Source organism: Oncorhynchus mykiss, chromosome 14, assembly GCF_013265735.2.
Source record: "Oncorhynchus mykiss isolate Arlee chromosome 14, USDA_OmykA_1.1, whole genome shotgun sequence".
NCBI classification, from domain to species: Eukaryota; Metazoa; Chordata; class Actinopteri; order Salmoniformes; family Salmonidae; genus Oncorhynchus; species Oncorhynchus mykiss.
In genome coordinates this window covers 20,402,115-20,423,593 of record NC_048578.1, presented here as the reverse complement: position 1 = coordinate 20,423,593, position 21,479 = coordinate 20,402,115, and the positions used below count along the sequence as shown (strand labels likewise).

At 42.7% G+C, this 21,479-nt stretch overlaps 1 protein-coding gene across 2 annotated transcripts in view; it reads right to left on the bottom strand.

Moving 5' to 3' along the window:
• Positions 1-21,479, bottom strand: part of elf1 (E74-like ETS transcription factor 1) — a 79,804-nt gene that overhangs the window by 46,943 nt on the left and 11,382 nt on the right. The window contains exon 1 of one of the 2 annotated variants that reach the window (XM_021561489.2): positions 12,381-12,681. The exons of the other annotated variant lie outside the window; for it this stretch is intronic. The gene's annotated coding sequence lies outside the window, so the exon portion shown is untranslated. Of the gene's footprint in view, positions 1-12,380; positions 12,682-21,479 lie in introns of those variants that run through there. 2 annotated transcript variants of the gene reach the window in all.

Here is a 21,479-nt window from a genome sequence, read left to right as displayed (position 1 = left end):
ACACCCACCATGCTTCACAGAACACACACCCACCATGCTTCACAGTTCACACACACACCATGCTTCACAGTTCACACACCCACTGATTTCTAATTTGTTTTGCTTCACAGTTCACACACACACACCACGCTTCACAGTTCACACACCCACCATGCTTCACAGTTCACATACCCACCATGCTTCACAGTTCACACACCCACCATGCTTCACAGTGCGCACACCCACGATGCTTCACAGTGCGCACACCCACCATGCTTCACAGTTCACACACCCACCATGCTTCACAGTGCGCACACCCACCATGCTTCACAGTTCACACACTAAATCATGCAGCAACAACCTTGAATGAAAAGAAAGTTGACCGTGAGATTCCTGCTTTTTCACCTCACCAGACGATCAGACCACGCTACCTTGAAACTTTGCTTTGCATATTCCAACAGATAATACTTCAGACCTGCCAGTTTGCAAGGCTTACCCTAAGAACCATGGTTCCATAGGCAGCTGTTGTAAAAATGAGGAGAAAAATGCAGTCAAGATACTTTTGTTTCTCCAGTAGTTGCTTGAGGCAGAAATTATAGCATACCAAGTCTGTACTGAGATAGTGTCCTCAAATCGTTTGGCACTATCAGAACACTGAGGCTTTGGCTCCTTATGGGGGTGGGGGCCTGGCTGCTCAGAGCGGTACATACCAAAACAGGTTTGGACACAAGCAGGCTGGTGTGTCCACCCATCGGCAGGCATGCTGCAAGTCAGCAACACACACAGTCAGCATGCCTAAAGAAAGAGGAGCTTAACTCTGCTTCTTTGGCCTCAATCTTCTCACCGGCTTTGGGGTCAAATGCTATAAAAAAGCTACTTGTCTTTGGGTGTCTTTGGGTGCTTTTTTGCATGCATCCAGAGGCAATGAAACTGAGAACAGGGGGAAACTGAAGTGAGCACATGTCCTATGTCCCCTTAATTTGATACATTTTTAGGAGAAAATACACAAGATTTATTGTATTTATTTGAAACATAATCAATTCAAAAGACATTGCATTTGATCTTCAGTGCCCCTTCAAACAAATCACTTGCATGCATCTATAGTACTGCATTGAGAAAGCTCATGAGGTACTAACATTTTGTGCATAATTCCTGTGGGTGAGTCACTTCAGTTAGAAATCACACAAATAAGTGGTGGAATTACTATTTGCAGCTTTAGCAGAGATTTAAAGATTAAGACTAAGGGTGAGCTGTCGGTAAACAGCTAAACAACCAGCAAATCAGCTCTTACATTCTGATACCCTCTAAAGCCAGGACCACTCTCACCCTAGACAACTGAGAGAACACCACCTCTTCTTAATGAGTTTATTTGACTCCAGACAATGAAATGCCAGGTTACCAGAGTATTAGATATCTAATCTTAGAGCCTGTAAAAGTGTGTGTGTCAAGTCAACCCCAGTCTCAATATGAGAAGTTTGTAAGAGTGAGTCATTCCTCCATGATGTCAAACAGACACATCCCATAGGAACATGGGGGGAAAATCAGTGGTGGAAAGAGTACCCATTCCTAAAAGTAAAAGTGAAAGTCACCCAGTAAAATACTACTTGAGTAAATGTCTAAAAGTATTTGGTTTAAAATATACTTAAGTATCAAAAGTAAATGTAATTTCTCAAATATACTTAAGTATCAATGGTAGATGTAAAAGTATAAACTATTTAAAATTCCTTATATTATACAAAGCAGACAGCACCAATTTCATGTTTTTTAAAATTGATGGATAGCCAGGAGCACACTCCAACACTCAGACATTATTTACAAAAGATGCATTTATGTTTAGTGAGTCTGCCAGACCATAGGCGGTAGGGATGAACACATGTTCTCTTGATAAGTGTGTGAATTTCACAAATATCTGGTCTTGCTAAGCACTGAAAATGTAACAATTACCTTTGGTTGTCAGGGAAAATGTATGGAGTTAAATGTACAATATTTTCTATAGGAATGTAGTGAAATAAAAGTAAAAGTTGTCAAAAATATAAATAGTTAAGTACAGATACCCCCAAAAACTACTGAAGTAGTACTAAAGCATTTTTACTTTAGTACTTTACATCACCGGAAAAAAATATTTAGTTACTAAACTAACCAGCCCCCCAAAAATTCCCTCCGCATTCATTCATCTGTGGCGTTTGGTATGGTATTGCATGCCTGAGATGTTACAGTGGTAGTAGAGAGTAGTCTCTGCACTTGGCCTTTCCTTGTCACATGTTGTCAGAACTGACGGACGTTGGGGGAAGGGTTAAGAGAAGGAAAGAGCTCCGGGACAATGTTGCTTGAAGGCGAGCCACTGTCATTGTATAGGTTATGATTAAGCTTTTCATCCTTGAAAGACTTTCACATAAAACATGTTACGAAATCACCACTTATGATGTCAAATTTGTTCACATTATGCATTCAGTGACATCAGGAGCAGTCAAAGGCTGAATCCCAAATCACACCCTTCCCACGCCGCCGCCATATGCACAAGTGTCCCAAAACTGAGGGAGTGAAAATGATCAAGGATGTACGTGCTAATTAGGCCCTCCAATAACCATTTCGACCAAGCCAGCAAGGATGCAGGCTCCAGAGCGAAGTGCTATCCCAACACACACCCCAACATGTTTGGAGTTTGCACAATTTCCTACAAAATAATTTAGATACGTTCCTAATTATATCACACGTGTGTTTGTGTCTGATTTAGAGACTTGACACATAAAACAAACGGAATACGTCTCAAATTAAATGTTTAACAGTTACTGAGGTAAAACGACAGGCGATTTGAATTTCATTCTCGTTTAACTATTTAAAACGGGAACATGAATTGCATCATTCAAGTCAGGAGTGTGACCCAAAGTTGATGGGTTTACTGATCCCTTCGCTACTCTGGAAGTCACCCTCTGAGTTTCATCAGCAACACATAACAACTGAGGGCCCACCGAGCAAGGGGGTAGTTTGGGATTCGCCGATTCTGCTCAAAATCATAGAATAAACATCAAATTGCTGTGGTTTTTCATGTTCTATTAATTCAATTCCACATTTGACCATGTTGTAATTTGGTTTTCACTGCAGTGTATTGTATTGTGTGAGGTTGGGTGTAGGTGGGAGAGAGGGAGCCGAGCCAGTACAGGTCAATATTTGTGAAGCAGCGCCGGCCAGACTTTATAAAGCAGGTCGTTTGTTTATGATAGCAGAGGGGAAGGTGCAGCATTGATGCAGGAGATGAGGAGGACAATAAACCACATGTCCATAGAGACAGACAAGCGTTGTTGTATAAGAGGGGTTGAATGGTGACCTGTTGTTATTCAACCATAGAAGGTGAAAGTAATGTAGTAGGCCTACTTTAAAGCTGAGTGATCATGTATATGATACTAGGTGGAAAACATATTACACTATCCGCACACAACATACATGTAGGGTCTAACAAACAAGGTAGCCTTCACTACTTTGAATAAAGGGAACAGACAACCATCTCTGGGTGCCTGTGACTTCTCCTGATGAGAATCACAATGCAAAAATGCATAGGTAAACAAGGAGTGGCTGTTGCTTAGGAACGAGCAGAGGGAGGTTTGTAGAGCAGGCTCTGTGATAAGAGAGAGAGAGGGGAGAGGGGGGGGGGTTCTGTGTCACTGGCAGGGGTTGTGTGTTTGAGAAGACACAGACTGCATCCCAAGCCTGACAAACACACACACACACACACAATGACAGTGCAGTGAATGAGTCTTTCAGTCACACAACCCTCAAAGACCTACTCTACGTGAGGAACTAAGCAGAGTGGGTAGGGAATAAATTATGAACTGAAGTGTACACACTACTTCCAAGCATCAATTAACTGGTATGAATTTTTAAACCGAATCTTTCTGAGAGTGGAGGATAATGATGTAAATGATGTCATCCTTCACAGTGATGGGAGCTCAGACACTCAATTTAACAATTTGAAGCCGTCAATGGAACATATGATGCCTGTGGGCTTCGGAAAGTATTGAGACCCCTTAACTTTTTCCACATTTTGTTAGGTTACAGCCTTATTCTAAAATTGGTTAAATGTTCCCCCCCTCATCAATCTGCACACAATACCACATAATGACAAAGCAAAAACAGGATTTTGCGGGTAGATGAGTTTGTTTTATTTAATCCATTTTAGAAAAAGTCTGCAACGTAACCAAATGTGTAAAAAGTCAATACAGTCTGAATTCTTTCCGAAGGCTATGTAACTAAGGAGCAGCACCTGAGAGAGCAGGTAGTGATCAAGGTCAAACAGGACAAAGCCACTCTAAGTTTCGAACCATGTGGAAGTTGATTGCCAATTTGCCAAGGGAAAAAAAATGATCACATTGGTTTTGAAGTGACGCTCAAAAACTTGACGGATTTCACTTTCACCGAGCGTCTAAGGCTGAGTTTACACAGGCAGCCCAATTCTGAGCTCTTTTTCCACTAATTGGTCTTTTGACCAATCAGATTAGCTCCTTTGCCAATAATTGGGCAATAAGATCCTTTGCCAATATGATCAGAAATGGCCGGCCTGTGCAAACGCAGCCTAAGTGACTCTAACCCAATTTGTCATCCAAACAGTCCAGAATGCTTAAATAAACTCAATACAAAATGCATACTGTTGAAAACACACATGGCAATCCCAATGCACATTATTTAAGGAATAACAATATGTGTGCATGTACTAACCTGTCCTAGATACAGTTAAACCACGTATTGGTAAGGTGACAGACATTATGGGTACTGTAGTACATCATGCTCCAAACCACAGACAACATTCACTCCCTGTCATCCTCCCTCTCCTCTCAGATCAGTCTGTATCGATTCAGACTGATCTCTGCTGCATTACTGTATTAGTGTTGCTGCTTTGGGAGAGCTTAATGCCTGGAAACTCACACTCTTCCCCTGGAAGCCATTCCCAGCCAGCCTCTGATGCAATTTTCTGACTGCATTAACATTGAGCTTTGATATGGCCAGGGCAGCGTGGATCATTTTAGGAGCAGTTCTAGCCTCTCTTCTCAGACAGAAATATGAGCAGGCTTCTTAGGTCATCATATTATTTTTAGCCATGTTTTCTATGTCAATGTTGGGTACAGTGGGAGTTCCTAAATGAATTAACAGCATTGTGAGTACATACTTATCAACATATTTTCCACTGTTACATTCTATAGAACTATCAAGGTAAAAATATATCTGTGACATCCTTGGCTGCAACCTTTTAGGACCCATGTTTTGTTAGTTATCAACCTGGCCATTACAGACCAATCTGCATGCAGGAAATAGCTTCATTTCATGGTGGTACATTGTTTTCTCACAACATCAGTCCAACAGCCACCCTGTGTCTGTTACTTCACACTGTTCTCATGCTCTTCACAACTGTCAAATTATTTTGAACTAGGCTTTGAATTTGATAGAAGTTCTGAGGGTGTCTCTTTGGTATGAAATAAAAGTGCTGAAAACAAGTTGGCTCACTATTTAAAAAGAAGATGGAGAACAAGATATAGGATGACAAATACCAGAGTTGTTCCACAGGTACAGTCGACTAGTGCTAGCTAACACTACCTAGCAAAATAAATAAATACAAATATTGCGATACGTAACTGTATCGATCCCCCTTAACACTTCATTTGGATAGTCTGAAGAGCATCAACAGATGGACAATCAGTAACATATCAACAAACTATCTATTAATCCTAAGCCTAGCTCTAACTCTTATTCTAAACCTTACCCTAACTGTAACCTTAGCAAGCAGTTGCTTATCAACAGATAGTCAATACTGTATTGAAATACAGTGTTGGGGGGGAGTCGGCATGGGCAGTTATGGAAGGCATGGGCAGTTATGGAAGTCATGGGCAGTTATGGAAGGCATGGGCAGTTATGGAAGGCATGGGCAGTTATGGAAGGCATGGGCAGTTATGGAAGGCATGGGCAGTTATGGAAGGCATGTGCAGTTATGGAAGGCATGGGCAGTTATGGATGGCATGGGCAGTTATGGAAGGCATGGGCAGTTATGGAAGGCATGGGCAGTTATGGATGGCATGGGCAGTTATGGAAGGCATGGGCAGTTATGGAAGGCATGGGCAGTTATGGAAGTCATGGGCAGTTATGGAAGGCATGGGCAGTTATGGAAGGCATGGGCAGTTATGGAAGGCATGGGCAGTTATGGAAGGCATGGGCAGTTATGGAAGGCATGGGCAGTTATGGATGGCATGGGCAGTTATGGAAGGCATGGGCAGTTATGGAAGGCATGGGCAGTTATGGATGGCATGGGCAGTTATGGAAGGCATGGGCAGTTATGGAAGGCATGGGCAGTTATGGAAGGCATGGGCAGTTATGGAAGGCATGGGCAGTTATGGATGGCATGGGCAGTTATGGAAGGCATGGGCAGTTATGGAAGGCATGGGCAGTTATGGAAGGCATGGGCAGTTATGGAAGGCATGGGCAGTTATGGAAGGCATGGGCAGTTATGGAAGGCATGGGCAGTTATGGATGACATGGGCAGTTATGGATGGCATGGGCAGTTATGGATGGCATGGGCAGTTATGGAAGTCATGGGCAGTTATGGATGGCATGGGCAGTTATGGAAGGCATGGGCAGTTATGGAAGGCATGGGCAGTTATGGAAGGCATGGGCAGTTATGGAAGTCATGGGCAGTTTTTCGGATGACGGACAAGGCTTTGAGCTAGTCTTTGTAACTGTGGGCCCTTGCATGTGTCTGACTGAGGACTCAGAGCATAGCAGACACAGGAGAAGTCTGTGTTCCTGGAGTCATGGAAGGCTTAAAAAGGCAGGGCCCAGTTTTCCACACCACTGAGTGCAGAGGCCCACCCCACTCCCGACCAGCCACAGACACCAATGCAGCTGTGGCGTCTGGGAGCCAAATCTCCGAAAACCACATGAAAAATATGAACATTTTCTACTGGTGCCTAAGTTAGAATGGCTGAAATGAAATGATAGCGATACTACATAGGGAGAAGAAGAAGAAGTTGGATTAAAATGACTGGATGATGGTCAGACATTTGAAGGTGGTAGTATTGGGCTTGATGTGTCCTGCAGATGAAGCAGTATAATGTATTTTTGAGGCATGTTACCTCATGAACGGTGGGACCGGACAAACGCAGCTGGAAACATGATGCTGTATATTCATGTGCAGAGGCCACAGAACTATACTGTCCTCTTTGGAGATGTCAGTTGGTGGAAATGTCAATATTCTACCTACCATCTCTTCACTAAACAAGAAAAGCCATGTTGTCTGTATGAGTAAGCCATCAATTACTGAACGTATACCTTTCAGAAAAACTATCCGTCTTTTGCCGCCCACGTACATGTGATGTTTCCATGATAGATATCATAGCAAGACAGATAGCAAGAGGTGCTACTGAATCATTGAGGTTTTAATGGGAAGTGGGTTACGGTTGATCTGTAAAGACAAGCAACATACTCCTGCAGTATCCTGCTGACTCACTTCACCAGATGTCCTTTCTAAGAAAGAATCCTAATATTGACTGACTATTTTTCAAGACGATGGATCCCGTTGAAATTCCATGGTATATCAGTAACTAGCCTTGCTATGACTCCTATTACCCAAGGCACCCTGTTGCTGTATATGTACATAGCTACCTCAATTACTTCGTCCCCTGCACATCGACTCGGTACTGGTACTCCCTGTATATAGCCATGTTATTTTTTACTCGTTATTGTTATTCGTTCTTCACTGTGTATTTATTCCTTGTGTCACTATTTCCAAATTATTTGTTTAATCTTTACCTCTGCATTTCACTGTTAGTCTACACCTGTTGTTTACGAAGCATGTGACAAATACAATTTTATATGATATTTGATTGACACTACCAACCCTACTCACAGAGTTGGAAAGATTCCGCCCCCTCAGCTCACAGTCCTGATGTTGAATAACCGGGAACGTTATCAATAGGAAGGTGTGATCTGATCTTCACCACAAACGACTCTCTCTTCCCCCGGAAAATGACTTATTTTATTACCACAACAAGCTTCCTGGGGGGCATGGTGGTGAGAGTCGGGCACAACTGCCCACTCCACAAGGCTAGTGTGGGAAGGAAGGAGGGAGGGATAGGGGGGAGATAATGGAGCTGGCTAATGATCCAGTGAGGCTGAGGACAAAGAGACTTAGGGAGGTAGACGGGAGCGTGTCCCCCAAACATGATTTAGATGTGTGGTCACATGGTCTTGGTCTCCCTGGTTCACAAACCAAACCAGCCTGAGAGACTGACTAGCTTGATTCTTTGTAAGTCACTTGAAATAAGGATGATAATCATGCAGATATTAAAAAATTTGCCGGTACATTTGTATACTTTTTAGCCAGTATTTCTGAAAGTAGCACACACGAGCCAAAAGTGGTCCCCGAAAATAGCTTACTACGTCGCATATGTACAGATAGGTGCACCACGTCATTGCTATCTCTCTTTTTTCTGTGTCCACTGAGCCGTTATGCCCGCTCTGCAACCTCATTGGATAACGCTGGGCAGGCCTCTTGCTAACGGTCACTCAAATGCGAGGGGCTAAAGCTCATTGGCTAGAACTCAAATTGCTAGGGGGCTGGCCTGCGTGGGGGGAAATGTAGGGAAAATGGCATGGCAAAGCTTCAGGAAAATTGGCTAATTGAAGTAAGACAGTCATTCTGCTCATAGATTATGCATGTATGAACTACACATTGACACATCCAGCCCAAAGTTGAAAGTTAAAAAAATACTTTCTCAGTCACCAAAGTACCAGTGACTTGAATCCAAATACTGAATGGCCTGTGCAAGTTAAAATAATTAGTAATGTGGAGCTGAATGTTAACCAGATGGACCTCATCAGAGACATACAGTACCAGTCACACCTACTCATTCCAGGGTTTTTCTTTATTTTTACTATTTTCTACATTGTAGAATAATAATGAATACATCAAAACTATGAAATAACACATATAATAATGTAGTAACCAAAAGAGTGTTAAACAAAACAAAATATATTTTATATTTGAGTTTCTTCAAAGTAGCTACCCTTTGCCTTGATGACAACTTTGCACAGTTCCATTTTGAGCTTTAGAGATAGCTCACATAGTGAGCTAACAAGATCACATCAGCATCATCATCTCCTTTCTCAGGTTTTCTGATTCTGGTGTGAGCAGAAATCTTGCCCTATGTTTCTGCTTCCAGTATTGAGACACCCAGCTTGTATTTCTGGTTCCCCCTGTACCTCAGAACAATGGTTTGCAAGTCTCAACTTGTTTGTGTGAGTCTCAGACAGTTGCAACATTGGGAGAGCTGTGCTTTACTCAATGGAAATGGAGAGACAAGTATGGAAACGCAATGCAAATCCACCTCTGGATCAACTCAAAGGACCCTCAGCCAGGCAACACAGCGCACTAGATCTTTTAAATGTGACCAATTTTGTTATTTTACCTTTATTTAACTAGGCAAGTCATTTAAGAACAAATTCTTATTTACAATGACGGCCTACCCCGGCCAAACCCGGACAATACTGGGACTCCCAATCATGTCCAGATGAGATATAGCCTGGATTTGAACCAGGGACTGTAGTGACACCTCTTGAACTTAGATGCAGTGCCTTAGACTGCTGCGCCACTCGGGATCCCTGCACTTTTAGAATGAACAGTCAAACACATAGTTACTGTATACCATTTTTTCCATCAACATGAAGGCTATTGATATTGAATGGGTCCATGTATGTCTCCATCGGTCTCTGGCTAGCTTGAGCCTGCAGCATCCCCCACAATAAAGGAGGGGCAGAGTTTCAAACCAGAGGTGTAGAATTCAGATCACCTCGAGCACATTGTGACTTGTTACAGCCAATTTTCCCATCACTCAGGCCTCAGATGTGTGTGAAAGCCCCTAACAACAAAAGAAAGAAGGGACCACAACCCAACCTAGAATTACCCACCCAAACAGGTTCCTGTCACTGCCGTTACCTGAGATCATGTCACCCGTTACCAGAGGTCACCTGAGACACATGCCGTGTAAAAAAAAAACTGGAAACTCGGGAAATCTCTGACTTCCGACTTCAGTGGGTTCAAGACAACTGGGAACTCTGGGAAAAAAACGAGTACCGACTGGGAAAAATCATTTGGAACGGTCATCCAACTCAGAATTCCAAGTCGGGAACTCGGGCATCTTTCTAGAGCTCTGACTGAAGATTACTGACGTCATGATTTTACCACATTTCCCCCCCCCCCCCCCCCGAGTTCCCAGTTGTCTTGAAAGCACCATCTACATGAGAACTTTTTTTTGTTAACATGTCATAGCAACAAGACTGACAAGCCAGCAGGCCACAGAATCTGCTTATTTACCCATCAACTGCGAAACAGCTTGAACAAACTGCCGCCCTCTGTCATTCAATGTCAACTACAGGCTGGATTGTGAAGGGAGAAAATGTGAGCCAGAACAGACCCAACCCTGTACTGTTCCATATGAGGGCATGTCAAGCCTGGGCTGATTAAATCCACCCCTACTCCTCTTCCTCAGCCAGGCCAAATGATCTAATTACAGGCTAAGACTTGTTGACTCTGTATTGTGTGAGGAGCCAACCTGATACTACTGCTCCCCTCCCTCCGTTCCTCCCTCTCTTCACCTCTCTGCCACTCCCTCCCTTGTGACAGAAACTAGGCCCCTCTCTACAGCCACTCAATAGGTCAACAATGGGAGTGTTGTGTTTCTCTCACTTCATGGCCAAACCTCAGGTACTGTGCCTCATTTACAAGCCAAATCAAGAGGCCAGGGTGGGCACAAAGCATGATTACAAAGTTAGCTCAGATGCAAACTGGGAATAGCTATGGGGTACAACTTAGCAATTCACCAATGTTAAAACCGGGTTATTGACTCATGATATTAAAAGTGTGTAAAGCATTGGTTGAATGCAACATTTTCCAGGTGTAGGCCCTGCTGACCTAAACAGTGACCTCATAACTAACAACCACAGAGGGCTGATTTGATACAGTATCACTAGGTTTACGAGACAGAGTGTAAGCTTCTCCAATGATATGTGAGGAGATCATTGAGCCAACATTGAGTGAAAGTGCTTTATTTTGGGTCTTTCGAGGTCTGATGGATCTCTACAACAAAAACTATGGGGTCACTTTGTTTTGAGAGTTTTCAGATACATTTTTAACTGCCAACCTCAATAAAGTTTGTCAGTGCAGAGCATGTTTCTGGTGAAACAGGAACCATGATTTTATCTCTGCTGCAACTTTTAGCAACCGAAACCTACCACAACTAGGCACGCCAAAGGTAACTCTACAAAAACCATTCATGTGAGAATAGCATGTTGAGATGTGAACTGCTTAGGAGATAATGGTAGCACAACACCAGTTTGTTTGTCATCCACTATGAGTCGCAACGAATACCTGCTGATCCTCCTCTGCCTTACAGGAAGATCAACATTCATGCAGGGCTCCGGTGGCCTGATCAGTTCCTGATAAGCAAGCCTGAAATCAAACAGAACCTTACCTGACCGTGCAACAGGGTGTGGGGAGAAGCACATTCTAGAATCTAGATACTATTTAATTAATTACTTATTATTTTAGAGGTAGGCTAGCGCCGGGCCAAAGCAGAGTTAGCAAAAATGTATAACCTTTTCAAATTTATGGCCTATGGTCTACTGAGAGTTCCCATGAAAGAGAATTACAAGTATTTCTACACCATGACCAACTGTAAACGCTCACGTGGGCTTGGTCAGGGGGCTTGGTCTCGTGGTCAGGGGGCTTGGTCTCAGGGTCAGGGGGGCTAGATCAGGGGGCTTGGTCTCCGGGTCAGTGGGGTTGGTCTCGGGGTCAGGGGACTTGGTCTCGGGGTCAGGGGGCTTGGTCTCGAGGTCAGGGGGCTTGGTCTCGGGGTCAGGGGGCTTGGTTACGGGGCTTGGACTAGGGGGCAGGGGGCTTGGTTACAGTACCCTCCCTTGCTAAAGCACGCCATATATGGCAATGACTCTAAAGCAAAACAACAACGATGACAAGTGACAATGATAAACTAACTAGCAATTAGTTTCAGCCAATGAGCTTCAGCCCCTCACCAGAGAGAGAGAGAGATGACGTGGTGCACATATCACGTAGTACACCATTTTCGTGGAGCACTTTTGGCTCATGGGAGATACTTTCAGAACTACTGGCTATAAAGTATACAAAAGTACTGGAGAATATCTTTAATTGTATCAACATTAACTTTTTTGTTTCTCGATTTATATTTGTGCAAGTCGTACTTCTGCTTTTCTCGTGACACATTCGCAAATATAGAAAACAAATGAGGAACACATACAATGTTAAATACATGACCCATATAAACAACTCTATTTGGTTTGAACCAACTATTTACCCATAAAGAAACAAAAATACTGCAGTCACTAACCTCAAAGACACAGGGCTTATGTGTCGGACTCCATGTTAACAGTGGAACAAGTGACAGATCTGAATGACTTAAAAACACAGGGGGAAACCAAGACAACTGCAATGAAAGAAAAATAATCCAAGTAAGGGTGTGCCTCCAGAGAGCAGCGGGACCCAGCGCGGTACAGGAGGTGTGGAACACTGACCTGCCCTTTACCTCTCCCACTCACAGCGATAAAACTAAACTGAAAAGGAGAAGAAGAGAAAGCGAGGCAATGGCTGCTGTTGAAAATGTAAAAAAAAAAAAAAGGAGAAGTGTAGTGAAGCAACTTGCCCTGGCTCTCCCTGTGAGTCACACAGCAGGACAGCCATTGGTGGGGGAGTCCTCAGGCAGTGTGGCTGCACCTGGCCAATCACGAACCAGGGTGGGCCCTGTATGCAAATCCTTTCAGGTGAGTCGCGGCAGGTGTTGGGGATTGGCTGTGGGTCAGACGTGGGGAGGGGAGAGCGGGACGTATCAACCAGCAGGCCACACCTTGAGCAATGTGAAAGACAACAGACTGGTTTCTTCTGCGGAGGAGTGCTGGGGAGGGAGTTGGGTGCTGTAAATGCATAGTTCAGTTTACCATTGGTTGAGGACACTTGGACTTTGACCGAGCACTATAGAGCAGTCTCGTCTTGGTGGTTAAAATCAGTAAATGGAAGACCTGAGAAACACTGGGTTGTAAAAATGTGTCAGAAGAATACAGGAACATTTTCATCATTAAGTGTTCATTAGAGGGTTGTGAGGTGTGAGGTCATTTAGGTAAAGCAAAGGAGACAGTCAGAGGTAAATCCAGAGGAGTGGCTCTTGAGCCAATAGAAGCCCCATAAAACCAGCTTTATATGTGACTTCAGTGGGAGGTACCAGCATAGTGGGCTATAAAGACAAAGCAGTCTCACCTGACCGCACTTTGACATCAAAGGCAGGCTACTGGTCTTAGCTAATGCCTCAGCACAGGTGTTTATATAGACCCCCCTCCTCCCCCTAAACCCCACCTGGATGATATACCGCTGATGTATATTAGTGGCCATACTGTCTGCAGCTCTCATCACATGCTCCCCCATAATCAACCAACACAATCAAACACGAGCTAACAGGTGTACAGCTGTCACAGCCAACACTGGATGTATTACTATTCCAAGAGCAGGATTATCCATGTTAGCTTCTCCTGTTTGCCTGATAATGTGCATACTCGTGTTCACACACAGACAGAGACAAAGACACACACACACCTGCCCATTCAGCTGAAAAGGCCTGAAGAGCCAATTAATGTAAATCTGCCACTGGGGCACCACCATCCCCCACCTCATCCTGTGTTCAGGGCTGTTACATCACGTGTCTTTAGATAGCATCTTTATCGACACAATTCGACTGACAAACAGGAAGCTGAGTAGTTCTGTGGCGTAGCTGTGTGTGTGTGTGTGTGTGTGTGTGTCAGTGAAGGCTGGTGGGAGGAGCTATAGGAGTACAGGCTCATTGTAATGGCTGGAATGGAGTAAATGGAATGGAGTCAAATGTGGTTTCCATATGTTTTATCTGTTTGATACCGTTTCATTTATTCCATTCCAGCCGTTACAATGAGCCTATAGTCCTAAAGCTCCTTCCACCAGCCTCCACTGGTGTGTATGTGTATGTGTGTGTGTGTGTGTGTGTGTGTTTGTGTGTGACATCTCAGCTACATTTTCAGTAAAAGGAGTTGCATTTGATGTGGTCACCTTTTCACTAACCCCAATCTGAGACCAATCAGGAATGGCAGTTTTTACTCAGGCTGGCCCAGGTTAGGACCACTTCGGCACAGAAGAGAGAAATTGCTTCGAACAGAGCAAGTAAACCAAACAACCCCCATTTATCACCACCCCTGGAAATACTGCGTGTCCACTACACAGCCCCAGATCAGACGCATTCAGGAGAAGTCCAAGCAGCCCTCTAGTCCTCTACACCGTCTGACTCCAGTCTTAAAGACCCAGGGTTGTTAGATGGTGAGAGATTTATACACACCAAGTCACACACAAGACCACACACATACACACACGCACACGTACGCACATACACACACGCACACACACACACTGGTAACTCATTCATAGTGTGGATGAGCTGATTATTAACCTGTAAATACTGTGGATGTGCAGACTATTGACCAGTAAATAGCGTGGATGTGCTGATTATTGACCAGTAAATAGTGTGGATGTGTTGATTATTGACCAGTAAATAGTGTGGATGTGCTGATTATTGACCTGTAAATAGTTTGGATGTGCTGATTATTGACCAGTAAATAGTGTGGATGTGCTGATTATTGACCAGTAAATAGTGTGGATGTGCTGATTATTGACCAGTAAATAGTGTGGATGTGCTGACTATTGACCAGTAAATAGTGTGGATGTGCTGATTATTGACCAGTAAATAGTGTGGATGTGCTGACTATTGACCAGTAAATAGTGTGGATGTGCTGATTATTGACCAGTAAATAGTGTGGATGTGCTGATTATTGACCAGTAAATAGTGTGGATGTGCTGATTATTGACCAGTAAATAGTGTGGATGTGCTGACTATTGACCAGTAAATAGTGTGGATGTGCTGACTATTGACCAGTAAATAGTGTGGATGTGCTGACTATTGACCAGTAAATAGTGTGGATGTGCTGATTATTTACTCCTAAATAGTGTGGATGTGCTGACTATTGACCAGTAAATAGTGTGGATGTGCTGATTATTGACCTGTAAATAGTGTGGATGTGCTGATTATTTACTCCTAAATAGTGTGTGGTGGTGCATGTTTTTTTCTTCTCAGAGCCTGGTTGTGTGGCTCTTTCTGGTGAGGAGAGGCAGAATGGCAGTATATTCAGACCACATGGCCAGTGTAATCATGTCAATTAAGATTTTTTTTCTCCCACGGGTCCACAATAACCTTTTCAATGAGGCTTTTTGATGGCAACATCGCTTTTCCTGGGGCTTGATACTACAGCTTTGATTGGTATCTGAAGTACTTCTGGGAGTCCCAGCTCTCCGTTTCCTATTAACAGCCCCCCAACAAAGACCCCAGTTCAGAGAGCAGAAAATTGCCTCGCCTTTTAATCGGCTGTTAATTGCAGTCATTTGCAAAAAACAAATCAACACACTAGTAACGGGTGGCAGGATCATTGACTTTGCTGACAAAAATGTCAAAAGGAGAGAAAAGCAAACAGATGAGAGGGCAGGTTCAATAGACACTTGTGGTTGACACAGATAGCAGCACTCCATTATCCTCTCCAGCTGTTTCATTAAGGAATACTAAGGAGCACATTTTGTTCCACTTTCTGCCAGTGCCCATGCTGAAGACCACCTCATCCCCCACTGCAGTCCCTTTTATCTGCAGAGGGAATAAGATGACAGCTCGGCGGATATAGGCCTCAGAAACTATGACATTCCATCTCTACAACTTAGAGGACTTATGGGTCGCTGTCACTGTCTCTGGTGGTTATTTTCAGCTTCAATGTTCAGCTGTAGGCCATTATTACATGGACCAAATCTAGGATCTGGCTGTACTTTCGCCTTGGAGGGGAGAAAAGTATCAAAGGTTGATATAGGGCCACAATATCAATCCTGTGAGTGTTTGTTATCTTATTAGCGTGTGAAAGAGATGTGTGCCATATTTTATATTTAAGTGGCTAAACGAGCACAATCATTTAATAAAGGACTTGAAATAGATACAGAAACAGAAAGGCCATAGGGGAAAAGCGACAAACAGAAAAGCTACAAATTAAATAAAAAGTTTCAAAGTCCAAAGAAACTATTTTGGGGTAAAAGTAAGCCAAAACGGCCATCAAGTCAAGACAGAAAAGGGCTCTCTCATACCCTACCCTTGTGGAGGGTTAGAGAGAGAGCTGCAACCTTGATGTTTGCAGAACTCAACCATGTGACCTCGCTGACTAAGTGAAGAGACACACCTTTACTTTATAGCCTAAAAATAAAGACAGCTAAGAGTCATATAGAGTGCATTCGGAAAGTATTCAGACCCCTTGACTTTGTAGACATTTTGTTACGTTACAGACTTATTCAAAAATGTATTACATTGTTTTCTTCCCTCATCAATCCACACACAATGCCCCATAATGACAAAGAAAAAATAGGTTTTTAGACATTTTTGCAAATGTATTTACAATTTAAAAAATAAATACCTTATTTACATAAGTATTCAGACCCTTTGCTATGAGACTTGAAATTGAGCTCAGGTGCATCCTGTTTCCATTGATCATCCTTGAGATGTTTCTACAACTTGATTGGAGTCCACCTGTGGTAAATTCAATTGATTGGACATGATTTGGAAAGGCACACACCTGTCTATATAAGGTTCTAAAGAGCAAAAACCAAGTCATGAGGTCGAAGGAATTGTCCGTAAAGCTCAGAGACAAGATTGTGTCGAGGCACAGATCTATGGAAGGGTACCAAAACATTTCTGCAGCATTGAAGGTTCCCAAGGCCTTCATCATTCTTAAATGGAAGAAGTGTGGATCCACCAAGACTCTTCCTAGAGCTGGCTGCCCAGCCAAACTGAGCAATCGGGGGAGAAGGGCCTTGGTCAGCGAGGTGACAAACAACCCGATGGTCATTCTGACAGAGCTCCAGAGTTCCTCTGTGGAGATGGGAGAATCTTCCAGAAGGACAACCATCTCTGCAGCACTCCACCAATCACGCCTTTATGGTAGAGTGGCCAGACGGAAGCCACTCCTCAGTGAAAGGAACATGACAGCCCGCTTACAGTTGACATGAGCATCTCGTCATTATATACAGATGTCTGGTTTCAGCTACTTGTGAATTGGAAAGGAAGGTTGGTGGATACTGGCTTCCCCTAAAGTAAAATGATATTTTGCCCAAATTATATAATTACTCCTGTCTAAATAAAATCATTGAAATACTTCACCAGAGAGCATGACTTATCCGCAGAGGATCATTGGCTTCTAAAAATGTTTGCTGTGGATTGTTTCAAACACAAGTGCATAGGCCTATTCCGATTTGGGAAGCCTGCAATTTGGGCAGAACGTGGGAATAGGCCCAGCTGATTATTGAGTTCGCTGCTGTCAGTGAAAAGCATCTAAAATATGTGTGAAGATAATGTGTCTTGAGCAGTGGAGATTTTAGTTTGTAAATTTTGGTTGGGCAAAAAAAAAAATGTGCGATGCATGCCAGAAAAGCCACTACACAACACAATACAAAAAAAAATACATTAATTGCACTATAATGGTGACAAACAGTGCCCGCAAACTGTTAGAGCCTAGATAAAGCTGTCCCAACAGCAGAGTCCCAACAGCAGTCCCAACACCTTACCACTGCTACACCTGGCTATCAGCGGAGCCTTGTCTGGCAGCGAAACAGTTCATTCAGCCTCGGGATGCTGGCCTTCTAGGCAGAGTTGCAAAGAAAAAGCCATATCTCAGACTGACCAATAAAAATAAAAGATTAAGATGGGCAAAATAACACAGACACTGGACAGAGGAACTCTGCCTAGAAGGCCAGCATCCCGGAGCCGCCTCTTCACTGTTGACGTTGAGACTGGTGTTTTGCGGGTACTATTTAATGAAGCAGTTGAGGACTTGTGAGGAGTCTGTTTCTCAAACTAGACACTCTAATGTACTTGTCCTCTTGCTCAGTTGTGCACCAGGGCCTCACACTCCTCTTTCTATTTTGGTTAGAGACCGTTTGCAATGTTCTGCAAAAGGAGTAGGACACAGCGTTGTACAAGATCTTCAGTTTCTTGGCAATTTCTCACATGGAATAGCCTTCATTTCTCAGAACAAGAATAGACTGATGAGTTTCAGAAGAAAGTTATTTGTTTCTAGCCATTTTGAGCCTATAATCAAACCCACAAATGTTTATGCTCCAGATACTCAACTAATCTAAAGAAGGCCAGTTTTTTTGCATCTTTAATCAGTACAGCAGTTTTCAGCTGTGCTAACATAATTGCAAAAGGGTTTTTTAATGATCAATTAGCCTTCTAAATGATAAACTTGGATTAGCTAACACAACGTGCCATTGGAACACAGGAGTGATGGTTGCTGATAATGGGCCTCTGTACGTCTCTGTAGATATTCTATAAAACAAATCAGCCGTTTTCAGCTACAATTGTCATTTACAACATTAACAATGTCTACACTGTATTTTATATTATTTTAATGGACAACATTTTTTACTTTTCTTTCAAAAACGAGGAAATTGTGACTCCAACCTTTTGAACAGTAGTATATAAATATATATATATATATATATATATATATATATATATATTTTAAAAATGTGTGGCTCAACACAGGTGAGGCTCTGTCCTGAATGATGGGACGCCACTGGTCTTGAGTATAATAAAAAATGTTGACTCAAGAAGAGGGGTGTGGCGAAGATATGGGTGTGGCTCTCTTCAGAATGCATGTGCTCAGCTCTCCAGAATGACTCAGCTGTCTCGCACCAATTCTTGCACATTCATTGTTTCAATGTGTGAATTGATTGCCCTTTGTTTATTTTGATCAATTCCCTATTACATATGTGAACAGTAGTAAATGTACCATTAATCTCCATCATTTGGTTACATGAATTTCTGTTAATACATATATTAATTATAGTCATTTACCGTTCTCATTCTCAGAGTGGAAATGTTGTTTGCAGACTTCAAAACCTGCTACACTTGCGACAAACAAGTTTTGGTTCATTTCATGACCATCATTTACGAGTTTTGTCAATTTTTACATTTTTGTGTTGTTTGGAGTGGTCCATGTGAGCAATGAGCATATTTCTCTGTCCTGGGAGCATGCGCACCTGAGCACGCATAGAAGTACCTGGCCTGCTGCACGCAAATGTAGGAAAGTGCCCATTTAGGGATGTCTGGTTTCTTTTTGTCAGGGTCCCTGCTCATCCGCATCCACCACTAATAAGCTGAATTTCTCAGTAATTTTTTCTTCACCTCACACAGTAAGTCAACAAAGTCTGTTTTTATTAACATCCATTGCATACTATACTAGTTTCTCAATCCTATATTAAAAATCTTTCCAACACTCTCCCCCTCAATAATGACCAAGCCTCGGAGTGAATGAGCAAAATATCATGATCTGATTATCCCATATATCAAGTGGAAACATAGTAAAATACCTGAAAACTTTTCCCCAAAACAGCTGTCTGTCCCAAGCTCACTGACATGGGAAACTCTCAGGGTAGGGCCTGGAATAGGCTAGTTGATACAATATTGCAGGTTCACTAGCAGCAACTTCAGGCCAGACCCAGTTGATTGATTTGATACCATGTGCACGATAGTTCAAGACCTATAGAAAGGGAGGCAGACAGGTGGAGTATAGAGATGAATGCGATTACAAGAACCTGAATTTTCATCAGGATATTTGTCAACTTTATGTATTTTTACTTAGTTGACAATAAAAGTGATAGGCCTACTCCTGCATTGGCCTATAGGCAATCTGAGTCTTGAACTGCCAATGGATCACGATGTATCAATGTGTCCATATGGCATTAGTTGAATTTTACCTTTTAGATTTTTAGCATTTTAATTCAGACTTTTACTATTAAGTTAATGACAACGATTGAGAAAATAATATGTTAGTTTTGAAATGAAACTGTTCCACGAAAATATGCATATGAAAATCATAACTGGCACACAGATCGGCATAAATGGTTTTAAATTGTAAGCTTCCCCAAACTTGAAACTCGCGCATCACCTATTGAGTGATTTGTTTGGGAATCAGATGAAAGTATAATGACTGGTGTTTATGCCACATTGAAATGTAATACATTTTACTATAAAAACCCATTTAAAAAAATGTGCACACATTGGAGGTCCCATGAAAAAAAATCAAATGCCCTGTCTTTCAGCGCAGTTCCAGCAACTACGGTGGATGTGTAACCAGACCAGTGGAGTACAGTACATCTTATCTCAGTTCTATGAAAATAGTATAGAACTGAATCAAAGGCCTGATTGAAGACCATAAGAAAATATCATAAGGAATGGATAGAAATGTACAGAATGGTTACTTGGAGGAAAATGGGGAGGGTCATGCTTTTTCAGTTTCAGTCAAGGGCAGGGTTTAATATGTTTTAAATCTAGTACAGGGGAGGGTCATGCAATTTGTAATTAATGAAACATCAATATTTCTCAGTGTTTCTCAGAATTAGTTGCTTATTAGGTTATATATCGATGTGTGCCTGATGCCACCCCTCATCTCTGATTCTCCACTGGGCACACAATATCAAGTGCGGCTATGGGCTATTTAGTGTGGTCTCAATCAAATTATCCATAGCCTATAGGCTACGAAGTGCATGCTCGGAGAAGCACAGTGCAAAGTTATATTTCTAAGATATCTGCTGGGATGGGGTAAATAAAACTGGGCTGCATTACACACGCCAATGGATATTCCAACCTTGAGCCCCGGCCTGCTCTGCTCTTGCTGATCCAAAACTATTGTGTGCTGCCTAACCAATGGCTGTGCTGTGTAGGCTTCTTCAGAAAATAATTGTTGATTAGGCCTAGTCCCAAAAATTCACTATCTTGCGAGTGGACTAGCCTATAGCCTGTGTTCTGTTCAGTTTGAGAAGGAGCGCGTGAAGATGAGGACCGGATGTCAACTTTGATAGCTTGCTACTACTAGAATAGATTTTATTAAAAACAAAAATGTTTGTCACGTTGTATAAGGATCGGAGACAGGCACAGGAATCCGTAATAGGGTTTTTTAATACTCCACCCAATTTACACAACATGCCATGAAAGGCACGGGGACCCGTAATAACAATTGCACAGGACACGCAGCACGAAAGCCGAAACACAGGTACTCACAGGACCAACGGACATAATAACAATAACCGACTACTTTTAAAAATCCACCTCTCTAAAAACAAGTCTCTCACCGTTGCCGCCTGCTATAGACCACCCTCTGCCCCCAGCTGTGCTCTGGACACCATATGTGAACTGATTGCCCCCCATCTATCTTCAGAGCTCGTGCTGCTAGGCGACCTAAACTGGAACATGCTTAACACCCGAGCCATCCTACAATCTAAACTTGATGCCCTCAACCTCACACAAATTATCAATGGACCTACCAGTTACCTCCCC